This window comes from Triturus cristatus, chromosome 12 (genome assembly GCF_964204655.1).
Source record: "Triturus cristatus chromosome 12, aTriCri1.1, whole genome shotgun sequence".
Lineage (NCBI taxonomy): Eukaryota > Metazoa > Chordata > Amphibia > Caudata > Salamandridae > Triturus > Triturus cristatus.
The window spans coordinates 343,134,092-343,153,827 of NC_140595.1; positions in this window are offsets into that span (position 1 = coordinate 343,134,092).

The following is a 19,736-nucleotide window of genomic DNA, read 5'->3' on the forward strand; positions in this document are numbered from 1 at the left end:
ATAGGGGCGGATTGATACTTAGGTTTAGGTACTTTGTATGAGTTTCTAATTTGTTAGTGGTATGCGTGATGCCCCCTCAGTTACGTGATGTGCTGCTAGTACGGCAGTCTTTATTAGAACCTTTTCTAGTTTGTTCAATGAGTGGTGGTAATTGGCTTAGCACTAGCAGAACATCAGCATCAATCAATCAACCCAAAATTTGGTGTATACAAAAAATGTAGTCATGTGTCCTCCATTTGACCATATGCATTGTTGAGGAATAAAAGAAGTGGAAATGCATACTTAATGTACAATTGGCATGCCTGGAATAGGTGGGCTAGGTCGGGTGGTACATCGTACTTAGGCTTAGTTGTAACTTAGTATTCTGGAATCAGAATGGAAGACTGGATTACTGTTGATAAATAGTAACTTAAGTAGTCGATCTGCGAATCCCCTGATACCACTTGTTGACCAGATGAGATCGGTCAATTTAGTTATTGCAATTGTTGTTTACATAAGTGTTTTTTGACCGTTCTTTAAAAATATTGTATTTGTTTGACACCATCCATCAATGTTTGTCTCTTTCTTATATCTTTCCTGTTCATCAGCACCCAGGGGCAGACAGACAGGGAGTGGGCAGTCGGCGGGACAACAGTCCGAACAACACCACCACCAGGAGGACACCAATGAGGGCTCCTCTGCTGGCCCCAGTAAGTCTTCTTGTTTTTCATAATATTTCTTATTCCATAACTTTTACTGCACCATATTTTTCACCAACTATTGTTTCAGTTTCCCAATGCTATTTTTTACCAACAATTATCCTTCGATCTGTATGGTTTCAAAAATCGTGTTATCCCTGCCTCTGCTATGATGACTCTCAGTACTACTACTACTACCAGTCTGTCTGTACTGTAGTAGCTAAGCTTGCCCAGTTGGCCAGTGCCACTCTTTATATGAAATGTTGTAATAAAACTCAGATTCACCAGTAGCTCTAGCAATTGAGTCCAGCCCTTTGGGTCGTCCTCTTGTACTACTTCTAGTCTTATTGATCTTGAGTCTTTGTTAATCTTGAGGCTTTGACAATTCACAGCAACAAATGCCCAACCAGATTTATTACTATTTTGATATGATAGCCTATAGGACATACTACTACTTTTGTAGGGATCTTGCACATACAGACCTTTGCACAAGAAAATAGGATGTTGGTGATGGTAGGTTGGTCCTTCCTCACACACCTCAATCAGAAATTCAGAACCCACCCCAATCCCCTGCTCGACTATAGTACTGTCTTGTCATAACTATTAGGTCTCCGAACCTTCCCCCCAAGATACCCAACAAGTAGATAACCCAGAACATAACACACCCAACCTCTCAGTCGTGGAAGCAATGCACATGCACACCCTTACTTTAATTTGCTCACTCGTGTAAGTTAGTCCACACCAAATACCAACAAGTCTATGTAAGTTCAAAATGTTTATTTTGAATTGAGAAGCTCTGTACATTGTTCTATTATAAAATGCAGCACCAACCGTAACATTAAAACAATAAACATTGTTACACTAACTTACAGTTGGGAATTAAATCATGATAACTGAACAGTGGTGGAAGGCAGCACCACCATCCCCTAGGAATTTAGTTTATATAAATTTATAAATGAAGATCTGAGTGAAGAGACCCCTCACCTTAGAAGAACCTAGTACTGGTAGTTGTTGCATCATTCATAAGCTCTGCAAAGCTCTGGTTCGTAGAAGGGAATCTTCCGTCTGTAATGCAAAAAATTAAATGGTGCGCGTTAGTATATTGCAACTTGCAAGCATTTCTCAGCTGTGCCAAAAAGTGTAGCATTTATGGATAAGCAATATGGACTAACAGTACACCAGTACTTCATAAAAAAGTGGCTTGTTAATGTTTTTGTTGACCGCTTGTACGCAGCACGTAGACAGTAGTAGTGTGAGGCAGGTCATGTGGGCTCAAAGGTGTCTTATACAAAAAGCTGCAATGTAACGTCACATGTGCAAAAATAAAAGACACAAAGGTAAAATGGTTGCATGGCTCGTGCTAACTAAGCAAAGGCTAGAATGACCATATATAACTATTAAGGTCTACTCTACTACTACCTGATTTGTACTAGTGATGTATGTTAGTATACTATTAACTCACTTTTCAACCTTGCTATTGATCAATAGGGGGAGGTGTATATGACGCCTAATAAATGTGTATTGTTTTCTAGGCGCACTACCGACCACCATTGCCAGTGCCAGCGAAGGCGACGCGGAGGGAGAGGATGCGGCAGTTGCTGCAGATACCGATGATAGAGCGTTAGGGGGAGTGGCAGCACCAGTGGCAGGAGCTGGTAAGTTAGATTCATAGTCCTTAACTATTGTTGAACTTGACAGTACACTCACTGCAAGGGTGTACTGTATGTATACTGTACTGTTGAGACTTAGGGCCCCATTAGGATGGCGGGCGTATTGCCCCCGCCGTGCCGGCGGTATTCACCGCCAACACCGCAGGGGCAAACCTCCCGCCATCCCTGTAGAAAAGAGTCAGACCCCCCACATGTCGACCAGGCGGAAAAGGGTTCAATATGGTGGTGGTGTCTCTCTGAACACACCGCCAGCCATATAATCTGCATTTTGGAATGCCTTTGCGTGGCGGCATTGCCGTCCGCCACGGAAAGGCATGCAGACATTGCAGAGTATGCTTGGGGGCCCCCATGGAGGGTACCTATGCTATGGTACCCCCCTGCCTTTCAAAGCAAAACGTGACAGGCTCCGCGCGGACCCTGTCATGTTGTGCTTGGAAAAGCAGCACAACATGTATTTTTAGCATTGCTTTCGGCACCGCCAACCAGAATGTAAAAAAAACCAGGATGCGCCGGCCACTGTGCCGGGCGCATCCTCCTAATTAATTGTCCCCACGGGACCCCCACCCTTTTTAGCGTGAGGATGGCGGACGGACAAAGTCCGCCTGCCATCCGATGTCCTAAGTAAGTATGAGTTGTTGTGAACGTTTGAAGAGTGAACTAGAAGGCTAGAATCCCTTTAACTGGCATAGGAGCAGGAGTATTGAGTAACCGCTGGCCTCATCTATCTGATTTCAACTCCGCTTTGAAAGTGTTATGGAGAAGAGCACCTGGTGCACTGTTCAACTAAAAAGTGAAAGACGGGTGGAAGGAAGAAGGACGGGCGAGATTTAAAATGTTATGTACTACTGTGCTTTATATTATAGTGCTACTCTACCATGCCACTATGTGTATAAATAATTAACTTGTCTTACTGTTTTTCTAAGAGTATATTTTACAATTGTCTTGTTTTTTTCTTTTTGATACACAGCTACTTCTAAACTCAATCGAAAGGAGTTGGCCGCCAAGGCACGGCGCCGGAAGCTGGAGGCAATCCAGCGTGAATACCGGCGGCTGGTGGTCTTGGCCGAGGAGGAGGAGGAGACTGCAGCTGCACTTGAAGCCTCCTCCAGTGCCCTAGGCCCCAGCCACCGCCCTCCAGCGGTACTACGCCGCCACCACCGCAGTGCCATCCCTGGTGCCCCCCCACTGTGGCTGCAATTGCCACGCCCTCAGACGCCGCGTCGCCCGTTTAGAGGGGCAGATGCGTGTCCTCCTTCAGTCCCGCCCCACACCTTAGTCCCTGTCTTCAAGATCTGCCCCTTTTTTAATTCTTGTTTGGGTGGGTGGGAACTGGTTTGGGCATTGGGTTTTCGGACTACTATTTTCTCCTGGACTTTCCTACGGACATTGGTTGGGGTTAGGGAGGGGGGTGGGTCAGCTTTTGTGGGTTTTTAGTTTATTTTTGCTAGGTTAAATTAAATATATTTTTCTATGTTACATGCAATGTTGTTAATGTTTTGTAGGTGGGGTTACTGTTTTACATCACACTGTTTCCTTGCTAGTGCAGGGCCGCCCATAGCCTGTGTGTGATTTAAATAATTGGCTGACTGTGTAAGACACTAACAGATAGATGTGACACACCTCACTGATTGACTTGTCCTACTAGTACTTTCAATCTGCCCTCTAGTCTATGCATTCTTTATCTGGACTGGTGTGTGAAATTGAATTCATTGAAAACATGTCCATTATTGATTCTGCCTCCCCCAAACTTCTCTCTTACCTGTGCTTGATGTTTATGTTTAACTTAGGCACAGTAATGGCTGCATGGTGAAGATGGTTTCCTTTTTCTAACATGCCATGATTGGGGTGGTGGTGGTAGTATAGTAGTAGTAGTAGTAGACACTCGCAGGGTGGTAGCATTTGCAAAAAAAGAAAAGGAGACAGTCAATCACCTTTTGAGAGACTGTTAGAGGAGTAGTAGAATGAAGTACAGTACAGAACTTACAGAGCAACAATAATATGCTAAAATATTTTACAACAAAACATGATGGTGGTTGGGATAGCTTACTAGACAGAGTTACAAACTATAGTTGTGTCGACTTGAGTCACTTGACTAGGCCTACAGCCTAACAGTTAGTGCTGTGTATGAGGAATGACAACAAACAAATCCAATCAATGCCGGCAATTAATGCTGAGGTATATATTCCTTTGTTAAATAAAATAACCTCTAAAATATCCTACTCATGGGTGGGCAAGCAGGAGAAGATCATCGCTCTGCCTTGAAATTGAAGTACTGTTGCTTTCGCCACATCCGCCCCAGCAAGCGTGTGATTAAGTATTGGTGTACATTTAATTTAGTCACACCGACAATAAGTCACACAGCCCGGGGGAAGAGGGTTAGCGTTTGTTGAATGGATGGGAAGGGGGTTTTGGGAAAGGTTTGACAATGAAAAACAGTATGCATGGACAAACAAACGACAATCTTTGAGGACTAACATATCCATATGTTAAGGGAGAAAAAGGAAATGCATGCATGATGATGAGAGACCCGGATTACATACACTTCTTGTTCTGTTGTTCCGGCCTTAATACTTTTACAGATAGCAAATATAAATTTTAAATATTAGTAGGGAAGAAACATAAACAGAGAGCAAACCTAATGATGATAATAACAACAACAACAACACACTGTTGTAAAGATTGTATACAAAAAAATTATTCAAATTATTTAAAAGAAGATAAAAGTTGATACTGTTACTGTGTTATCCTGGTAAAAAATGTGGACTGGATTTGCATCTCGGCATTCCTCTTGGTCCTCTCGTCCATCAATCTTGGGTGTGTCGCCACTCGCCACTGCCTTGCTGGATAAAAAAATTCGATTTATTGGTAAGGTAAGTGTGCAGTGTAATGTTTTCCAAAGTATAGGGCAAGGCCCGGCCTGTAACTGTAGATGGAAAACCAAAGGGGATATTGAGAAACAAAGTTGAAACAAATGCACAAGTTATGGTGTAGTAACACTTTCCGAGGTGGCATGTATGCATCATCTCTACTCTAGTCTGTTTCCAGCATTGACCTTCAACAATAACAGGAGAGAGCAGGCCCACAGTGACAGGCCTGACGGCACGTTGCTTAGCAGTAGCACATCCTACGTTAGACTTTAGAGTACTTTTTTTTTTTTTTAAAGAGTTGGGCAAAGGCAATGCACATTATCCATTCCAAACATAGCATTTTACAGTTTAAGTTAGTAAATCAATGCATCGCAGTCATCCCACCGCTACACTCTATTCCACTTCTACACAGACATTTGGGTCTGCTTTGGTTGTTGTTGACGTGTTTACCTTTAGGCTTTTAAGTTTTTCTTTTATGCCACTCATGAAACGTCCTCCTGACTTCATCATCATCTCCGATACTTTTACTGACTGACTGTGAAGATCGGCCTGCAGTAGAAGTAAAATTGTTATTACACAACAAAAGTAGAAATATTATTGACTTGAGTCAGTCTTTAGTGTGTACAGAAAGATAGATTACTAGTACACTTTGACTTCACTTTGTGCACAACAAACAAACAACGAAAACACAAACACCAATCGCTCAGAGTCAGGTGTCCAATGCATGCCATTAATTGTCATGACCTGTTCCTTCTCATCTTAGGTTAACGGGCCGTCTATTTCGCCATCATCATCATCATGGACGGTGCTGTTGTCTCAATCATACTCATTGCGCACATTGAGTGAGTCCCCTCCCTGTATTTAATTAAAAGCAATGTATCACCAAGCTGCAGGAGAAGTACAAATTTCTTATTTGCAAGAAGGGGAAAATTGAATTCACCTTGAGTTAAGTTTAGTGTGTTCTGTAGAAAGATGATTAGTGCACAATTACATAACTTCATGCACAACAAACACAACAAAATCATTCAGTCTGCGACTCTGCGTCCAATGCATGGCATCAATCATTACCTGTTCCATCTTATTTTCAGTTAATAATGGGCAGTCTCTCTCGGCTCTGAAAGGAGGATAGCTATAGTAGTCATCTGATTCATGCTCCGCTTCTTTTGGCAGGACTAGGAAAGTTTGAATTTGTTCTTCTAGTATTTACCATCATCCAATCATCATTCATGAGGGCAATGGATTTGGGCGGGCTATTCAGTATGATGGAGCGGAGGAGCTGAATTCGGAGGACTGTACTGTCAAATTGCAGACACCTGAAACTTGTATATGAAATAAGAAGAGTAGAAGACGGTGGTAATGGATTTGTTGTGATTCACAAGTTTGTAACCGGAACGACAGACACACAAATAAAGGGGGATAAAAAGGGAGGAAGGCAGTAAGTGCAAGCCTAATTGTCAGGGAAGTATAGCTCGTCCTCAAACTCTGGGGGTTCAGCCAGTTGTAGGTAATCATCATGTGACACACTACTTCCGTCACCTGAGCCGCTGTCCTCATCTTCCTCCATTCCTTCATGTATTGTGTAATTCGGTGGTATGAAGTGCTGATTCATTTTGATCATTGTTAACCTCTCCACGTTTTTGGGCGAGAGACTGGTCCTTCTCAATGTTACAATGGAACCAGCAGCACTAAAAACACGTTCGGAAGAGACACTTGCGACAGGGCAAGCCAGATAGCTTATCGCCAACCTTCTGAGCAGTGGCCATTCAGACCTTTTCCTATACCAATACTGCAATGGGTTTTGATCAATGTACACCTCTGTTGGGTCGTCCAGATAGGCCTGGACCATCCGCTCAATGTTCATGGGTGCTGCTGGTAAGCTTTCGTGCTCTTTTTTTCTGTGCATCAGCATTGTGCTTATTAATGCCTAACTGTACAAACCAATCGTCTAACGATTGTACTGGGCCTAATGATCCAGTTATTGTTGCTGTTGTCGATAGTGATGGTGAGTGTTGTGATCCAAACGCACTGCCCTCAGCCAACGAAGTTGCACTTTATCCTGCATGCCCTGTTGCAGTACTTCTTGTGGGTTGATCTTGCAGGCTTTTAATTAGCAGCCGTTCGTTTTCCAACTTACTGGCTGCTTCAGCTATACAAGTTTTGGAGCAGGCAAATAATGTCTTCAGTCCAAATTTTGCACGTGGATCCAGAATTGTGGCACAAATGTAATGTTCTTGTGACAAAATTTTATTTTGTATCCTTACATTTTCAGCTAAGCGACGGGCTAAGCCCTCCACCAAGTGATAGGCTTCCCTTTTGTCCTCTACACCTTTGTATGATTCAGACACATTCTTCAGCTGATGCTCTAGCATTTGCAATAATGGGATAACCCATTGTACAGTCCTCCTTGCTGACTTCACCTGTGAAGACCTCAAAAGGACAAAGCATCTCAGTCAGGCATTTAATTAGGCTCCATTGCTCCATCTCAAGGTTCATGCCTTTAACAGTAGCATCCCCTCTTCTTTTCCAGACATATTCATGGAGTGACCTGTACTGCCTTGACTGGCATCCTATGTTCACGTTGGATGATCCTCAGCTGCTTCCAAGCTTTAAAAGAATGGCTGAAATGAGTGCATATTCTTCAGCAGATGGCCAGTAAATTGCTGACTATGGGTTCTTTTTTCAGAAAGTCTTGAACTATAATGTTTATGCAGTGCGCCAAACACGGAACCCTGAAATAGGAACCAAGTTCCATGGCCTTAAGTACATTACTGCCATTGTCTGTGGCAACAAAACCAATACTAAGCCCTCTTGGCCGCAGCCATTCCAAAACCTTGCTGCGAAACTCGTCTAAAATGTTTTCAGCCGTATGAGATTTCTCCATGGCGAACATGGCTGCAGTTGCATGTTTCCGAGTACCTTTAAAAATCGCAGCTGTGTCAACAGCACCTCATGCAGATAGCTTATCTCTAACCCCCACAAAAGAAATCCCAGTGTGCAGTGATGCACATGTAATCTGTGGCTTGGCAACTGGTCCACATGTCTGTTGTCAGGTGGATATTGTGAACAGCACTCTGCTGCAAAGCTTGTCCAACCAATTCCAGCACATCATGATGTAGTGCCGGAACAGCAATTCTTGCAAAATAGGTAGGCATGGGCTAAAATTCCGTTCCGCTCATGGAAATTGCGATAATTTGACATTTTCGCAGAGAGCACGAAAATGTAAAAATTTCCTCAATCCGCATTTTACCGGAATTTTTTTGCTTGTTCTCGCTGCAAAATAATACATTCTCGCGTGCACGCGATCGCCTTACCTGAATCCCCGCGTTCGCCGACAAGTTTTCCCGATCCGGTCGCGTTCTCCACGAGATGTTGGATTGTTGGTAGCCATTTGCAACAGTTCGCGCCCGAAGTAACGTCATTCGTCGCACGATCACGTCTTTCTTCTCGCGATCATGCACCGCGAGACAAGTGAAAAGAAGATGGCCGCGCCCGCGAGCAACCACATGGGTAAGTTGGCGAGCCGCGACCACGCAGAAAATACCGCGAATGGCCGGGAAAAAAACTTCCGCATCTTCTTGATATTTCCACATGTTTGCGGAGATTTTTAACATTTTTGCAATAATTTGCGAAAGTGAATTTCGCAAATTCCGCCCACCCCTAGAAATAGGACCGGCTGGGAACCTTCCATTTAGGGCAGATGGCTGACACAAATTCAAGGAAACCCACCCCTTCCACAAATGAAAAAGGAAGAAGGTCCAGCGCTAACATTTTAGCCAGCTTCGCATTGTACAACCGTGCCGTTGGGTGGTTGCGTTGGAACTGCCCCTCCAACCTAAACATGCTCTCAAAGGTAGGCTGGATTACTTTCCTTTGTGGTGCTGTTTTCATTAACCCACTTAGGCTCAACGACACAGTTTGTCTCATTGCGGTACTCGGTCGCCTTGGTGTCTCAGCCTGACTCTGAGTATGGCTCTTACTGCGGTGCCACTCAGATGTTACTGAGGCGGATGGGGGCGGTACCACTGCACTAATGGGGACAGGGCTAGAAATGCCTCCCTCTTCTTCACCTTCCACCGCAACAATATCGCTCCCTGATTCTTCCTGACCAACTACAATGGGTTGAGTTTGTCTACTTTCTTTTAACTGAAGTAGGTGATTCTCCCACACGATAGTGTGGTGTATTCTGAGATGACTTGCTTGGCCTCCGGTACCATAGTTTGTACCAAGATTACCCCGCCGAACACCTTGCCGACAAATTGAGCAGATAGCAACGTTCTCCTCCTTGGTACTAACAGAAAAGAAGTCCCAAACTGGGGAGGAGAACTTTCTGGCACTGCTGGATGTGCCCCTTTCAATTCCAGATGAACTGGATGGTGTGCTTGAAATGTGACCCTGTGCACCTAGACTGTGACTTTTACTACCACTACCTACTGAGATGGTTGAACTGGATTTAGGTCCCTGCCGGGCCTTGGAAAATATGGCAGCTGGAGGTAGTGGTGGTGTAACCTGTGTTGGTGATATCCATGCTACATCCCGCTCAGTAGCAGCCTTTCTGGATAGGGTGAGAATGTTGGTGTCCAATCCCTTTGGGGCGGGAGTAATGTGCGTGATGACTGGCTCGTCTTCATCAACATCAGCATCACCCCCCTCTTCTACATCTACCTCCATAACTCTAAGTTTTTCTGGGACCTTCCTTTTCAGAAGCATTGTCAACTGGCGTATATCACTCTCAGACTGAGCTGGTGGGTGCCAAGTGGCATCACGATCATCAGAAGCGGGGCTTGAAGAAGAAGATGATGGACTAAGCCTCCTTTTCCTTGCTGGTGGTCTGGAAGACAATAGATCTTCTGAAACAGTGGTTTGACTTTGCTCCACTTTGTCTGCAGGAAGCTCGATTTCCTGAAATGCCCCTACGTCAGGAGCAACAACTACTATGGTGGGCTGTTGCGGCTGCTGCTGTTCTTGTTGCGGCTGCTGCTGTTCTTGTTGCGGCCGCTGCTGTTCTTGTTGCAGCTGCTGCTGTTCTTGTTGCGGCTGCTGCTGTTCTTGTTGCGGCTGCTGCTGTTCTTGTTGCGGCTGCTGCTGTTCTTGTTGTGGCTGTATGTATGTATGTATGTGCGGTCTTATATAGCGCTCAAATTACCCTTGGGCATCTCGGCGCTTGCATTGGGAACCCGTCCTGGTTTTTCCCTGTGAGATAACACGTACTGGGCATCCCCAAGGTGAAAGCCAGGCATCCCGCCGCGGGGGGCCGTTGTGGAGATTAAGCAAGCTTGTTGCCCAGAGCTGCATAGTGTGAACTCGTGCTTAGAGTGGGCACCGAAGCGAGAATTATCGAGTCCGTGGACAATTGGGCTCCAGACCCTGCCGCGTCGGGAATCGAACCCTGGTCCCGGGTCTGACCTCTGCTTCAGGGTATGCCTCCTCTAACCAGTGAGCTACACTTCTCCACTGGCTGCACACTTATCTGCTGAGTTTGCGCCTGTGTTAATTGTGTACTACTTTGCGATAATGACATTTCTTCATCATCGCTGCTCGTTAGTAGACTGGCTACCTCTGCGACACTAAAGCCCTTGGGCCTAGGTTGGTGGGGTTGGACCGCTGGTACTGAGGTGCTGCTCCCAGCTTGGTTCCCGGACAATGCTGCTGCAGGCGTAACTTTTTTGGTGCCAAAAAAAAACATTGGCCGGCACACCACCAGTCGTCGTTAATGGCACTTCCTTTATCTGTTCCTTCTTCTCACCGGCAACTTTCTTGGTACTGGACCTGGTACCTTTCTTTGGGGCCATCTTCTTCAGATGTCAGGCAGGATGCAGATGCACAACAAGTTCTGGTTACACGTGGACGTGGTGCGCAGCAGGACTTCTGTCTGGCTGGTAGTACAACGGGTAGCCGGGTGATGCTGATGACACCGCCTTCTCTGGCCTTTTGTGCACCTAAGCCAGGAGAAGAACATCAGTGAAAAGTTGCATTTGTTGTTGTGATTCAGTTACTTACTACTGTACTAGTGCAAACAAAAGATATAGTCTAGCCATTTATGACTTTTTTTGAACAAGGGATATGTCATGCTAACGGGTACAGTCAGTCACACACACTACACTCTCAGAAAGGATAGAAAAGTTAATAAGAACCACCAAAATAAAAATGTAATGGAAGTGGGGTGGACCCTATTTGCCATTAAATTATTTGAGCATCTCAGCATCCATGGAGCTGCTTCTGGCAAAGGGGGTGGATGGATGGAAGCAGTAAGCCAATAGGAAAACCATGCAGGCCTATATGGCAAAAGCAGGACACTAATAACTCCCAACACAAAAAAAGGCCACCAGCCACATGGACACTCACAAATCACAAACAAGCAGGGGGCCTGGGAAACACCAGGAGCTGACAAAAGGCCTATAAAAGCCAGGTAAAGGATGCATGCTAAAGCACGCTGCTCTGCCTTTTTAATGCAACAAAATGCAAATACGAACATTCACAGGCCCCATAAAGGTCTGCAGGGTGCATGCATTGCACACCAACACACACCAGACACACACAACAAAAGTATGTCTTTAAGACAACCAACATCAGAAAGCCCACCCCAAAAAACCACACTTCCCCAACTCAATCCAATGCCATCCATGCCCTAAATGATGTCTAAATTTAACAGACCACACAGAAAACACTTGATTAATAAAGCTGTGGCTACCTGATCTGATCCTACTGGATGAAAGCAGGCCTGTTGGCAGACAAGGCCAGGCAAGCTTGCAGGCCTAGGCTTCAAAATGGCCACCAGCCTCATGGCCAGGCCCAACAACATCAGAAAGCCCACCCCAAAAAAACACACTTCCCCAACTCAATCCAATGCCATCCATGCCCTAAATGATGTCTAAATTTAACAGACCACACAGAAAACACTTGATTAATAAAGCTGTGGCTACCTGATCTGATCCAACTGGATGAAAGCAGGCCTGTTGGCAGACAAGGCCAGGCAAGCTTGCAGGCCTAGGCTTCAAAATGGCCACCAGCCACATAGCCAGGCCTAACAACATCAGAAAGCCCACCCCAAAAAAACACACTTCCCCAACTCAATCCAATGCCATCCAGGCCCTAAATGATGTTTGAAAATGAAATACATTAAAAAAACACCAAAGGAACAGTTGCTTCATCATGCACACACCCATGAGGCCATGACTAGCTCGGGCCTCCTACTGACTACTACTACCCACAACATTTTAAAAAAAAGGAATGATGATAGTTACCAAAAATAAATTGTAGTTACAACAACTGCAATGGCCACAATCAAACAGACACACTAACCACCTACTTGTAAAATATCCAAATAAAAAATCCTCAAATCCAATTGCAATGATGCAGCAGACAAAAAGAGTGATCTCTCCAGCTCAAAATCCAAAGGCAGAATGAGCAGGAGAACGACAAAGCACTGGGAGGAGCCTGCTGGACAGGAACAGGAAGTTGGAGATTCTGTGGCACTTCCTCCCTCTCCCCACCTTTTTAAAAAAGGACTCCTTGCACAAAAAAAGACAGCCAAATGTCAATCTGAGGAGTTGTTTTCATCCAAAATCATCATTTGCAGAAGGTTTCATGCTGCTACAACTGATATTCTTCTCCAAATTGAAAATTTTACATGTTTGAGTTCTCGAGCTTCACATTACTTCCGCCGGATGTCAATGGCGTGTCCAAAATGACTTGATCGCGTTCTCTCGCTCCCTGTCGCTTTGGATAAGACGTGTTCGGGTTCTCTTTCTCCTTTTCGCGTTCGATTAGACGTGCCCGCATCCTCACGCTCTCGCTCGCGGTGGAGAATGACGTGTTCGAGATCGCAATCTTCTCATACTCTCGCGGTGCATGATCGCGAGAAGAAAGACGTGATTGCGCGACAAATGACGTGATCGCGCGACAAATTACGTTAATGCAGGCGCGAACTGTCACGAGACAGCGCAAAATGGCTACCAACAATCCAACATCTTGTGGAGAATGTGACCGGGTCGGGAAAACTTGTCGGCGAACGCGGTGATTCAGGTAAGGCGATTGCGCGCACGCGAGAATGTATTTTTTTACAGCGCGAGAAAGAAACAAATTACCGCTAAGATGCGGATTGCGGAAATTTTGACATTTTTGCGCTTTACGCGGAATGCGAAAATGCCAAATTATCCGCAAATTCCGCGAGCGAAACGGAATTTTGGCCCAGGCCTAGATTCAGGATCGTGCCCAGCAACACTATCGCAAGGAATACCAGGAAGAAATGGTGAGCGTTCCCTCTTCATCTAACATAAACTGTAGATCTGTTAGCAGTGATTATAAAAGGAGGCATCCTATACCTCATACTTCTCAAAGAATACCGGTGACTACATCTCAGCCACGCTCTATTCCATGTACGCCAGTGCGACGGCAAGAGGTTTTACCGGAGTCCTTGCCTATATCACCAATACCACAACAAGATCCAGTGACCTCTGATGATGAACAGGAAGAGGGAGAGATAACAGATCCTAGTAAAAAGTGGGACGATTATCTCATTCCGTCGCCTTCATCTCCTTCACCGAAACCTGTCGATTCTCCTCTGGAGGACATCGGAGGTTCCATAATCTAATGGAGAGAGCTACAAAGAGATTTGCGCTCACCATGTCATCCGACAAGACGGAATGTTTCTTGTATGATTTCAAGGAGCCATATTGCAAGGCAGTTCGATCTCTCCTGATTGTCAGTCATTTATGGGAAGAAGGTCTCAAGGTCATGGAGACACCAGCAACGGTTGCTCCAGTACTCGCCAGACTGGACAAGAAATATAAAGCGCCCTCGGATGCTCCAGCTTGTCTACTAGGCCATCCCAAACCGGACTCAGTTATAACCCAGTCGGCTCAGCAAAAATCAAGGAATCCATCAGCTCCAATTATGACACCTCCCGACAGAGAGGGTAGGTGCTTTGACAATGTGGGGAAGAGATTTTCTTCCATGTCTGCCCTTCTAGTTAAGGCGGCGAATGCCCTGGCCATTCTGGGCAGGTATGATAGACAAATGTGGTGCGACCTCTCGCCTTACATAGACAGCATTCCAGAAGCTGATAGACAGGAAGCCAGAAAGATCCTCCAAGAAGGAGAAAGGACTTCGGCTGAAGTCATAGATTGCGCAATGGACATTGTGACCACGGCCTTCAGATCTTTGGGAGGAGCAGCAGTCTTACGCCGACCAGAATGGCTGAGTGCAACAGCGTTTAGGCCTGAAGTCCAGAATAAAATCTTGGACCTTCCCTTCAATGGAGAGGATTTGTTTGGGAAACACATCAACGAGGCTTTGCAGAGTATCAAAAAAGATACCGACACCGCAAAATCACTGGAAACGCTGCAATATAGGAAGGTTCCTTTTCGAGGCTCAAGAGGTAGGGGCCAATCCTCCTATAGAGGAGGTTACCAACAAGGCAGATACACTTCTTACTCCACCTCATCTCAGCCCTACCATCAACAGTATACACAACGACAAGCAGGAGGTTACACAAAATCTACTCCTAGAGGTTGAGCAGGTCGTCAGAGGAAGGACAATACCCGTCGACAATGACGACTTTCTGACTCCGGCTACACCTATTCATCTTACATCACATGTTCCCCTGGGTGGAAAAATTTCTTATCATCTTCAAAATTGGCAGCAAATAACTACGGACCAATAGGTCCTCAACATAATACAATTCGGACACACTCTAGAGCTTCTGCAAATGCCCCCTTGCACACCGCCAAAACATCAAGAGGTCAAATACTTACATCAGAAGAGTTGGGAGATTCGGACAATGCTCCAAAAGAGAGCAATAGAACCGGTAACGAACTCCCAGAGAGGAAGGGGATTTTTTTCTAGTCAAGAAAAATGTTCTCCAATGGCGTCCTATTTTGGACCTCAGGTCCCTAAACACTTATCTCAAGAAGCAATCTTTCAGAATGGTTTCCCTCCAAGATATTCTGCTGCTATTAAACCCAGGCGATCATATGACCAAATTGGACCTACAGGATGCGTACTTTCACATCCCCATCCATACTTCCCACAGGCAGTACCTTCGGTTCATGGTGGTCGGAGAGCACTACCAATTCAAGGTACTGCATTTTGGCCTGAAGTCAGCCCCGAGAATTTTTACGAAATACCTGGCCCCAGTGGCAGCGGTTCTAAGGAAACAGAAACACCAAGTATTTTCTTACCTCGACGACTGGTTAGTCAAGGCGCCATCAGCAGCATCGGCCCGGTCGTCAACAACGGCTTGCGTGCAACTGTTTGCCTGGTTAGGTCTGACTTTAAACATAGAAAAATCATCTCTTCAGCCGACACGAAACATCACCTTCTTGGGAGCGATACTAGACACAGAGGTAAACAAAGCGTTCCCCTCCAAGGAAAGACAGCTGGGAATAATATCTCCATCCCAGAGTTTTATAAAAAGAAAGTCTCTTTCAGTACGCAAGTACAAATCATTGCTGGGAACTATATCATCTTGCATTCCCCTCGTACCTTTCTGCAGGCTAAGGATGCGTCCGTTGCAAGAGCAACTGGATCTACAATGGCATCAGGCGGAAGGATCCTTCGACGATGTACTCAGGGTAACGCCAACCATGGTCCACGCGGCAACATGGTGGACCCAAAAACGGAACATCTCGCAGGGTCTTTCATTCCTTACACAACCAGCCTCACTGGTGATTACGACACACGCGTGCTTAGAAGGTTGGGGAGCGTTCCTTCAGGACCTCCAAGTCAGCGGTTGCTGGAAGTTGCATGAACAGCAAATGCACATCAACCTCTTGGAACTCAGAGCCGTCCGCTTAGCATTGTTAGCGTTCCTACCAAGGATACAGGGATCAGCTGTGTTAATAAGAACAGACAACACAACAGCAAAGCACTATTTAAACAAACAGGGAGGTACAAGATCACTCTCTGTGTCTCAAGAAGCCCAAAAGATATGGGAATGGGCACTGCAACACAGGATATCCATAACAGTGGAACATCTCCCAGGGGACCAGGACATCAAGGCGGATACTCTCAGCAGACTCAAATCCTCCTGCTACAAATGGGAGATCGACCAAGGGAGTCTAAACAGCATCTTCCAAAGATGGGGAAAACTGACAGTAGACCTCTTCGCAACAGTGGAGAACAAAAAATGCCAGTTCTTCGCAAGCTGGCTTCCCCAACGGGGATCTTGGGGGAATGTGTTTTTGATGGCATGGTCAGGCATCTTTGCCTACGTCTTTCCTCCAATTCCCCTCCTGCCGTGTGTTCTTACGAAGATCAAAAAAGAACCATGCAAGATAATCCTGATAGCACCATGGTGGCCCAGGCAACACTGGTTCGCGGAGCTTCTACTACTGTCGGAGGTACGCCCGATTCGCCTCCAGCCAATACCATCACTCCTGACAATGTTCCAGGGGGAAGTACTTCATCCGGATCCGAAATCACTGCACTTAGCGGCCTGGCTCCTGAATACTGCGAATTTCAGCATCTAAACATCCCAACGGAGTGCAGAGAGATAATTTCTAGAGCCAGAGCGGATAGTACAAACAAAACGTACAGGATGAAGTGGAAGAGATTCTGTTTATGGTGCAAAAGATGTAACATTCATCCTCTGAACTCAGCAGCACACGAGATTATTCCATACATTTTGCTTTTGGCAAAGTCTGGTTTGGCTCATGCATCTATAAAGGTACACCTAGCCGCAATATCACGCTACAGAAGGACTTCCTCTGGACCATCTCTGTGGTCCGCAAGAGTCATCAAACAATTAATGAAGGGATTGTTCCGGGTTTTTTCCTCCAGTAAAGCCTCCACCACCTCTCTGGCAATTGAACATTGTTCTTTCCCAGTTAATGAAACAGCCCTTCGAGCCAATACACAGGGCAGATCTTAAATTCCTGTCGTGGAAAGTTGCACTTCTCATCACGCTCACTTCAGCCAGGAGAGTGGGGGAAATACAGGCTCTCACGGTCCAAGACCCTTTCTTACAATTCAAGGAGGATAGAATGATACTTGGGACTAATCCAAAATGAATTCCAAAAGTACCAACTGATTTTCATTTAAATGAGCCACTAATTCTCAAACGATTTTTTCCTCAACCAACAACAGCGGCGGAAACCAACCGCACATACCACCCTTTCTGGATTGATATATTTCGAATATACATCTAGATACAGTTCTTATAGGGTTTAAGATGCGCATTATGACAATTCTATTAGGCGGGCACGCTTATATTTGTGTCTCTAGTATTCAGGTGCTTATAGCATCTAACGGGTTGATCAGCTTGTGTATAACACATTATACACATCGAATATACATCCAAACAAAGTACTCAAAAGGTTTAAGGTGCCTACTATGACAATTTTATCAGGTGGGCACTCTTAAAATACGTCCCTCCAGTATTCAGGTGCTCATAGTATTCAGCGGGTTTATCAGCTTGTGTTTAATACATTCATACACATCGAATCACTGTCTTAACATGGCGCGCATTCTCTGAAGGAATTTATTCGTTTTTTCTTTTTATTATTTTCACACATTGATCATTTTGTCCTCCCTTTAGTATAGAGGAGATTGATTTGTTTATACATCATGGTCGTTTTCATACGTCAAATTATTCATGCTCAAAAAAACATTTTAAGATGGCGCTTATTACAAAAATCGCCACTTAAGGAACGATAATTTACATCAGTTTCTCTCCAAGCCGTATATTTCCGCTTTAGTGTCAGATCATGACGTGTTTGTCCCCATGGCATTCATACTAAATCACATCATCGCTCAATCACAGGGCTTTTACCTCGGTAATAGATAAGTATTACCCATTCCAACATGGCGCCCAGGATACCACATTAGTCATATTTCAATACGGGAGGTATTTTTAGGCGCGAAGGTCACGATTGAGGACTGTTGGCCATATATAGCCTAATTTGTCCTCCATTAGCTCTTGATACCAACATCCAGCGTTTACCGGTGTTGGACATCTATCGGTAAGTCACACCCGAGTTAGGTATTCTCATGTCAGAGGGGCCCCTCTCACCAGAACGGTAGATTGTTTTTGAGCGTTCTATCATACACTTCGGTGTTTTTGGGCTGCTGGAGTGTAGTTAGTTGTGGTTTTTGGATCGTACCTAAGGGATTCTCCCCTTTAAAAATAGAAATAGATTGTGGCAATATCTTTAAGATACAGGAATTATCATTTGTCCTATCACTATGATCAACAATAAGTTGCACCCTTATCTTTACAATGTTTTTTACTATCCCCTTATCTCTTTTAGTCCCTTAAAAAGCGAGATGTGATATGCTGTTTGGACAGACGGGAATTTAATGAAATCAAGCGAAACATTCCCTTCCGGTCTCTTGAAATACATACATGGGAAAGCATTAGAGGTCAGTACACACCTTGACAAGGACAAGGCCTTATCGAGGTCCATTAGATCTGTCTTCCTTCTGTTAAGTAATTGCCCCCCCTTTTTTCTTAACCTCCATTACAGAAATTGAGAGAAGGATATAAGTGCTAGTCCATATTCGCAACAATAGGTGGCAACACTACATGGAGTGACATCACAAATATCAGAAACGAATTTACATATATAAGGATAACCCACAACCTTGGTGAGATTTATACTAGCGCGATAATATACTCGGGCATTTGGACTATTATCAATTACATCTGGCCTCTTGATTATCTTCCTCCCTTTTTGAAACCATGATTTTCATTTATCAGATTGTGCAGGCTACCACTATTCAAGACAGGACGTATTAACCCGAACGACCCTTTGGCATTCTGATTCTTTTTGCATTGAGGTAAAAATGGGGTTCCTCCCCTAGTTCATCCTTCGGTTAGGGATTTTCTTTATGACAAGCACTTTAAAACATACTAAACACAGTTCAATTCAAAGAATCATACATGTGTGTTAAGAACAGACAACACATAACTAGCTTTTTCTTCTATCCTTGTTTCTTTCTTTTTTCTCCTCTCCTTCTTCTTCTTCCTTTTTCCCTTTATCCCTTTCTTCACCCCCCCCTTTTTTCTTTTCTCTTTTTTTTCCTTTTCCCGTTTTTTCATCATGCATGTCATTGTAATTTTCGATTGACATCGACCGCATTCATCACAGTATTTGCTCACTGATGGTTCCCACGATCACGAGTTTTTAAATTCCCACACCATCTAATTGTAATGTTCATAGCATCAAGTATGGCTGTATTCAATTATTGGAAATTTGCATGAAGGAGCTAATGCATATTTTGGTGTTTACACATGTACATAATGGCACCGTTCTTTTATTTACATTCTTTTGTCTTATTAATCACAGTGATGGAATCCTGATGAAGGCATTGCCGAAACGCGTTGGTTCTTCCACCATGTGTTTTTCCATCACGTATTATTGATGATCTATTCTCTTCTAGACCTTATGTATATATTGTAAATATTTTTGAATATACAAAAAAGAGACATTTGAGCGCAGCATCTTGAATGCTGGTGAACTGAGTATACTGTATGTTTTCACTTTGTATCATTGATTGTATTGAGCATTTATGTACATGTATTT